Source organism: Zeugodacus cucurbitae, chromosome 3 (genome assembly GCF_028554725.1).
Source record: "Zeugodacus cucurbitae isolate PBARC_wt_2022May chromosome 3, idZeuCucr1.2, whole genome shotgun sequence".
In the NCBI taxonomy this organism is placed as follows: Eukaryota; Metazoa; Arthropoda; class Insecta; order Diptera; family Tephritidae; genus Zeugodacus; species Zeugodacus cucurbitae.
In genome coordinates, this window is record NC_071668.1 from 33,745,003 (window position 1) to 33,751,406 (window position 6,404).

The window sequence follows — 6,404 nt, forward strand, 5'->3', positions numbered from 1 at the left end:
GATAAATGCTTGAAAAATATTTTGCATTGCCTAAATTAGACAGTATTACGTTAGTATCCGGAATAGGATAACTATCGGAAATTGTATGCTCATTTAGTTTTTTATAATCAATTACCATTCTAAGTTTTTTTTTGGTGTTCCATTGTCTTTTGTACCCTTTTTTGGTACCACCCAAATAAATGAATTATACGGACTTTCACTCGATCTTATGATATTTTCATTAATCATTTTGTTTATTTCTTCATTAATAAACGAGTTTACAGATAAGGGATATGGATATTGCCTGCTCCATATCGGATCCTCATTTTTCATTCTTATGTCTGCTTTCACATTTGTCATGAAAGGAAAGTTCGTATTGATATTTGAATGCATTTTTTTCTTTTATATGTGTTTTAAGTTGTTATTATTATTCTGCTGGTAAAACTCTGAAGCTGGCGTTTTAGGACCTTTTAAAATTAATTTAAAAAATTTTTACGATATACAGTTTTAAAGTTTGAGAAATTCTATACAAAAACTCACATGGTGTTTTAAAATCTGTTAATTAGTTTTAAAGTTAGTTCGAAAATTTTTTTACAAAAAACTTTGGCTCCTTACAGTATGGCAACCCCGCGTTCCACAGACCTAACAGCATATAGTTTATTTTAGGTTTTATATGTACTATAAGATATATCATTGCCAAAGAGAATAAAGAATTTTTTTTTTCAAGTGGCTTTTTTTCCAGAGAATGCCTCATATATTGATTTCTTTTTGTTTTAATTTTTCTGTCTGTGTTATCACCTTTTATATTATTTACAGTATCAGTTAATTCTGTTATTACTTTAAAAATTTCTGAATTTGTAGTAAATTGTTTATTATTATTTATTATTAAAACATTTAATCTATCATTTATTTATACGAAATCGTCATGGTCTGGAGTTCCCGCTATCCATTTCCAAAGTGTCCCAAATTAATTTATTCCTCGTTTTTGTCTATCATGGTTTTGTTTTAACTGCCCTAATAAATTTTTATTAATAATATTTTTGATTCTGTTTCTTAAGTGGTAAATCCTACATTATCTTGATTACCTATCTCATATTTGATACTGTTATAAAAACTTGATTTTTCTTCTGCTATTATATTTTCAAATATTGTCAAATTAGTAATATGAAATATATCTCCATATTCTTCATAAATAGAAACGTCTCCATTTCAATAAGTACGTAGTCCTGTCGGGTATAATCTATGACATCGGCTGTCGCCAAGCCAATTAGTAATGCGAAAATTGAAAGGATCATTTTAAAAACCTAAAAGTAAGTATGATTTTATGTTATCTTTATGTATAATTCTATTTCTATTATTTATTATTATCTTAATTCCTAAGTTTTCTTTAACTTGTTGTTTCTTATACCTAGGTTGTAATTTATTTCTCTCTCCTATTATTTTCTCATAAATAATTTGTCCGGGATGTATTGCTTGTCTATTCTATGTTTATTATGAAACATTAGCATATTTTCCTATGCTTGTTTTAAAATCGTTGGCGAATTTTCATGGTCTACTTTATTATAAAGTACTTCACTTGGTTTAAAATTCGTTACTGAATGTATTGTTGTATTGTACTGTTGCGCTGCTCTAAGTACTGCTTCTAAATTACTGACCATATTGTATTCTTCTTTTATATATCTGGCTATTTCAATTACCGTTGAATGGACTCTTTCAACTTGTCCATTAGTTGTGCTGTGACGTAGATTACAAAAGTAAATTTCAATATTTAACCTTTGCATTGAGGATTTAAATGTTTGTGAGGTAAAGTTTAGTTCATTGTCTAAAGTAATTTGTTTTACATCCGTGAAAGTTTGAAGCAATTCTAAAACCTAAAACCTAAAATCGATATTTGACTTATCTTCTATATGTTTTAACATTAAAAATTTGGAATAAGCGTCTACACATGTGATAAGTCTTAGTTTCTGTGCGTAAAAAATGTCTAAATGCAGCTGTTCTCCTTCTTTCTCTGGAATTGGGGCTTTGGTATTTCTGATTGGTATTTTCTGAGGATGGCGATCGTATTTATTTTTATTGCATATCATGCAATTTCGTACGTATTCTTTCATTCTTTTTCTCATTTCGGGCCAATAATACAATTTCTCAATCCGGACTGATCTTCTCTAATAATAATATCCATTGGAAAAAGTTTTGTAAATATAAAGTTGTTTTGAAAAGTTAGTTTCAGAGCTTCTTGGATTTCATGCAAGTCTTCAACAGCCGTCACTAACTTTGGTTGAATATAATCTTTCAAAATAGTCATTAAATTTTCTACTGTATCATATTCTATTAAATGCCTTTTATTCCCAAAGGTTTCGATTAACTCAGGAATCGTGAACCTATTTTTACACAATATAATTTGCTGTTTAAATTGATTTAATGGTTTTTGTGTTTCCTATATTTGATTGTTTTCACTACTTTGTGCTGAGTGTTGTGAATCTTCTGATTCGTTTGACAAATGGTTTAATTGAAGACGGGAAAGTGCGTCCGCTACTACATTGTGTTTACCGGTTTGGTACACAAATTTAGGAGAGAATTCTTCATTATTCGCGTAATTTCTTTCATTTTTATTAAGAGTTTTTGAAATGAAGGTAATTAGTTTACCTCCTTGTGATAGTACCGCACCCATTGCAAAGTTAGATGCGTCGGTAGTTAATACAAATATTTTTATACTCTCGCAACATGTTGCACAGGGTATTATAGTTTTGTCCACATAACGGTTGTTTGTGGCACCAAGAAATAAAAGAGTTAGATATGGGGTTATATATATATATAAATGATAAGGATGATGAGTGGAGTCTGCCCGTCCGAAAATAAAATTTGGAACATAGGATCGCATTAGGGAGGGGCACATTTGGATGTAATTTTTTTTTTTAAGTAGGCGGGACCCCGCCCCAAAATAGGTTTTTTGTATATATCTAGCAAACGAATAAAGCTATATAAACCAAACTTTCTGCAGTCGTTTCTTTTAGATTTTCCTTATACAGTCCAAATATTAAAGAAATCGGACAATAACCACGCCCACCTCCCATACAAAGGTTAGGTTGAAAATGACTAAAAGTGGGTTAACTCACTAACGAGAAAAGGCAGAAACACCAAATTTTACATAAGAAATTTCAGAAGGAAGCTGCACTGATATTTTTTTACTAAATGGGTCAAAAACCATATCTCAAGAACTACTCGACCTATTTCAATGAAATTCGGTATATAACTTTTTCTTGACGACCTGATGACACGGGTGGAATATGGTTCACAACTACCCTTACTTCCCATATAACTCAATTTTGAATTCTTCTGATTCGTTCACTTTATAATATAATATATACATTAAGAACCAATGAAGATATCGGAATAAAATTTTACACAAATACTGTATTTGGGCTGTGACATCACTTGTGGAAAAATTGTCAAAATCGGACCATGACTTTTCAAGGCCCCTGATATCGAACATGAAGAACTCGTAGGTGTTCCCATATACTATTTATGATGATTTTCGTTATTCTATTGAACTTTATTCAGAATATATGCGTCGAATTGTGATATCTTTATAAAATTACATCACTAAATTGCGAGAGTATAAAATGTTGGGTTGCACCCGAACTTAGCCTTTCCTTACTTGTTAATATACAAAATTGTAAAACTTCTTCTTCTTCTTAACTGGCGTGGAAACCGCTTACGCGGTTATAGCCGAGTCCACAACAGTGCGCCACGCATCTCTCCTTTTGGCGGTTTGGCGTCAATTGGTAATACCAAGTGAAGACAGGTCCTTCTCCACCTGGTCCTTCCACCGGAGTGGAGGTCTCCCTCTTCCTCGGCTTCCACCGGCGGGTACTGCATCGAAAACTTTCAGAGCTGGGGCACTTTCATCCATTCGAACAACATGACCCAGCCAGCGTAGCCGCTGTCTTTTTATTCGCTGGACTATGTCTATGTCGTCGAACAACACATACAGCTCATCATTCCATCTTCTGCGGTATTCGCCGTTGCCAATGTTTAAGGGACCGTAAATCTTCCGCAAAACCTTTATCTCGAAAACTCCTAGTGCCGTCTCATCGGATGTTGACACCGTCCACGCTTCTGCACCATAAAGTAGGACGGGAATGATGAGGGACTTGTAGAGTTTAGTTTTTGTTCGTCGAGAGAGGACTTTACTTTTCAATTGCCTACTCAGTCCATAGTAGCACCTGTTGGCAAGAGTGATTCTGCGTTGGATTTCAAGGCTGACATTATTATCGGTGTTAATGTTGGTTCCTAGGTATACGAAATTATCTACAACTTCAAAGTTATGACTGTCAACAGTGACGTGGGAGCCAAGACGCGAATGCGCTGACTGTTTGTTTGATGACAGGAGATATTTCGTCTTGTCCTCGTTCACCACCAGACCCATTCGCTTCGCTTCCTTATCCAGGCGGGAAAAAGCAGAACTAACGGCGCGGGTGTTGTTTCCGATGATATCAATATCATCGGCGTACGCCAAATTGTAAAACTGAAATTACAAAAAAACCAGGAGCAATATTAATACAGGAAACAAGTAAGGAAAGGCTAAGTTCGGGTGCAACCGAACATTTTACACTCTCGCAATTTATTGATATATTTTTATTAAGATAACACACAATTTGACTCAATTTGAAAATCCTATAATTAGGGAAGTTACACTATTAGAAGAAAAATATTTCCTCTAAATTAAATTAAGATACCTGAGAGAATTACCGAAATTTTCGATGAAAAATTACCATGGGACACTGAATTCTTCATATTCGGTATTCGGGGCTTTGAAAAGTTATAGTCCGATTTCGACAATTTTTTCACAAGTGATGCCACAGATCATATACAGTATTTGTGTAAAGTTTTATTTCGCTATCATCATTGGTTCCTTATGTATATATTATAAAGTGAAGTAATAAGATGGAGTTCAAAATTGAGTTACATGGGAAGTTGTCGTGGTTGTGAACCGATTTTATCCATTTTTCACACGTGTCATCAGAGTGCCAAGAAAATAATATATACCGAATTTCATTCAAATCGGTCGAGTAGTTCATTTTGTAAAAAAATATGAGTACAGCTCCCTTCTGCTATTTCTTCTGCAAAATTTAGTGTCTCTGACGTTTTTCGTTAGTTAGTTAACCCACTTTTAGTAATTTTCAACCTAACCTTTGTATGGGAGGTGGGCGTGGTTATTATCCGATTTCAACTATTTTCATGGTGTGTGGTGGGGTACGTACGAGAACCGACTGCAGAAAGTTTGGTTTATATAGCTTTATTGGTTTGCGAGTTAAATACAAATAACCGATTTGTGGGCGGGGCCCCGCCCATTTCCCCACAAAAATTACATCCAATTATGCCCCTTCCTAGTGCGATCCTTTATTCCAAATTTTACTTTTAACTATAACTTCATTTATGGCTTAGTTATGACACTTTATGTGTTTTTGGTTTTCGTCATTTTGTGGGCGTGGTAATGGTCCGATTCCGCCCATTTTCGAACTTAATCTTCTTATGGTGCCAAGGAATATTTGTGCCAAGTTTCGTCAAGATATCTTAATTTTTACTCAAGTTACAGCTTGCACAGACGGACAGACGGACGAACGGACAGACATCCGGATTTCAAATCTACTCGTCACCCTGATCACTTTGGTATATATGACTCTATATCTAACTCTTTTAGTTGTTACAAACAACCGTTATGTGAACAAAACTATAATACTCTCGTAGCAACTTTGTTGCGAGAGTATAAAAATATTGTAGACAACCAAACATTAACTGGAACCTATTTAATAACTTTTGAAAATAATACAGTAATAAATAATCAAACTTATGAAAATATTGAAACAAAAATTTGGAATTATCTTAAAAATAACAATATCAATATTTTTGAAATTTTAGAATATATTCAAACCAATAATAAGCTGTTAAAATTAGATAATATAAATATTTTAGCAGAACGGAATAAGGATATCACAGTTCATTCAATTTTTTGGTACATAATTTTAATCTTGGGAATACTTTCCATAACTTACATAATTTTAAAATTCAAAAAATCTAACGAAATTCGCTCTTTTAGACCAAATACACAAATTAACTAAAAATAATATTGAATCGGGGACGATTCATCTTAGGAAGGGGGGAGTTAAAGGCAGCCTCCACACAGCAACTTTACCATAACTGTAAACATAATTCAATCTTTACACTTTGTAACTATGCAACCACATAAATTAAAATATTTATTAATGTTTTTGTTTATCTAAGAATTTGATACACTTTTTCCGTTCAGAATTGGAATAATCCATTCTTATCCAAACAATATTTCTAGCCCTCGTAAGAAGGCATAATAAAAGTAAGAATATTAATAAGTAAACAAAATTCAAGATTCCGTTATTTGTTTTGATAAT